General features: G+C 38.3%; 1 protein-coding gene across 5 annotated transcripts in view; it reads left to right on the top strand.

Moving 5' to 3' along the window:
• The first annotated feature begins 265 nt into the window (after positions 1-265).
• The window catches only part of LOC106871329 (uncharacterized), a 16963-nt gene continuing 15425 nt past the window's right edge, over positions 266-1803 (top strand). Inside the window, exon 1 of one of the 5 annotated variants that reach the window (XM_014917723.2) lies at positions 266-813. The gene's annotated coding sequence lies outside the window, so the exon portion shown is untranslated. Of the gene's footprint in view, positions 890-1803 lie in introns of all 5 variants that reach the window. The other 4 variants (XM_014917722.2, XM_014917721.2, XM_014917719.2 and 1 more) reach the window with 4 other exon arrangements.

Genomic DNA, 1803 nt, shown 5'->3' with positions numbered 1-1803 from the left:
AAGTACCAGACTGGAACCGATTTCTTCGACCAAACCTTTCAAAAACAATGTCCCAGCATGGCTGCGGTCCAATGACTAAAACAAATAAAAGGGAAATTAGTAGCGACTCCCTCATTGACAGATGGTAAATTTTCAGATTAACAATCGCACGATCTTCACTAGGGTGTTAGGGTCAGGGTTAGGGACGGAATTCTCTAACCCTAACACCCTAGTGAAAATCGTGCCGGTGTTAATCTGAAAATTTACCCTATATTTTACTGGCTGTATAAAGCAAAACTCAAGTGACGCAAGTTGTTTCTCTTTATCAATCATATTATATAACATTCGAAAAACATCCCCTCTTATTCTCCCTTCACCTAATTCTATATATACCTCTGTCAATTTAAGTGTTGCATTTGTTGATGTGCAGTGGTTAACTGCGCACGATGCAGTAGAGTATGACTAAATCATGATTCGAGGGATATTTGGTTGCTATTTCTAGCACGCTGAGTGTTCCCGGAGAAGCTTTCTAATTGGGTTCGCCCCTCCTTTTTTACTTGTTTTGCTTTTTCATCCATTAAAGAAACTAAAATGGTCGTACTTCCGGTTTTCTGTACTGTCACTTGTTGTTATTTAGCTCCAAATTTAACCGGACCTAGATTAAAGTTATTCCAGAAGTCACTATCCCATCTTTTTTATTCACACATAGTGTATCTAAGATTATATTAAACCATGAATCGTTTATGAAGACGTTAAGATGTTAGCTGAGTGAGATTTGGCTGCTATTTCTAGCAGAAACAACAGCAAAGCCGCTCTCTTCGTCGATTCATTTTGGTGGGTGAGAAATTAATGTGTTTCACATGTTTTCCCAATGTTTTCCATTTCTCTGCGTGCGAATTTTTGTTTTGAGGTACTTCTACCATCTACTCGACTTCCTCTTTCGATGATAAACTATTTGGTTGTTCTCTTCATTTGTTTTAAGCACCCAAAAAACTTTCCAAACTCCGTATTGATCTTCTATCGGACTGTTTGTTTATTATTGTTTTTCTTTCTGTATTGACTATCTTCGTGTTTTTGTTCTTGCAATCTTCTATCGGACTGTTTGTTTATTATTGTTTTTCTTTCTGTATTGACTATCTTCATGTTTTTGTTCGTGCAACATCTATAGCATTATCTAATGCGTCTTTCTCCTCGACATTACAATATGATTACATTTTCTCCACGCTTCATAACGAGCATGGCCGAATACCAACCATGTGGAGTCTGTTTCGTTGGTTTCCAAATAACTTCGAGGCACCTAACCCCTTTCCTTCAAATTATTGGTCTTGTCCCTATGCCAGAAACTTATTATTTGGTATATTTCATTAACTGAATAACTTTTATTGTCTTACCTCACGACAGACCTTCTAAAAATTACAACCAAATTTCTCAGTAAATTGTTCTCTACTCTAGGCACAAGGCCCGAAATTTCTGGGTGGGGGGTCAGTACTCAACTAGTTCTTAATTTATCGACCCCGAAAGGATGAAAGGCAAAGTCGACCCCGGCGTAATTTGAACTCAGAACGTAAAGACAGATGAAATACTGCTAAGCATTTCGCGCAACGTGCTAACATTTCTTATTTCTTTATTTCCCACAAGGGGATAAACATAGAGGGGACAAACAAGGACAAACAAAGGGATTAAGTCGATTACATCGACTCCAGTGCGTAACTGGTACTTAATTTATCGACCCCGAAAAGATGAAAAGCAAAGTCGACCCCGGCGGAATTTGAACTCAGAACATAAAAAAACAGATGAAATCCCGATCAGCATTTCGCGCAGTGT

This window comes from Octopus bimaculoides, chromosome 10, assembly GCF_001194135.2.
Source record: "Octopus bimaculoides isolate UCB-OBI-ISO-001 chromosome 10, ASM119413v2, whole genome shotgun sequence".
Lineage (NCBI taxonomy): Eukaryota > Metazoa > Mollusca > Cephalopoda > Octopoda > Octopodidae > Octopus > Octopus bimaculoides.
The sequence above is the reverse complement of the archived record's forward strand: the minus strand, read 5'-3'. Positions and strand labels throughout refer to the sequence as shown.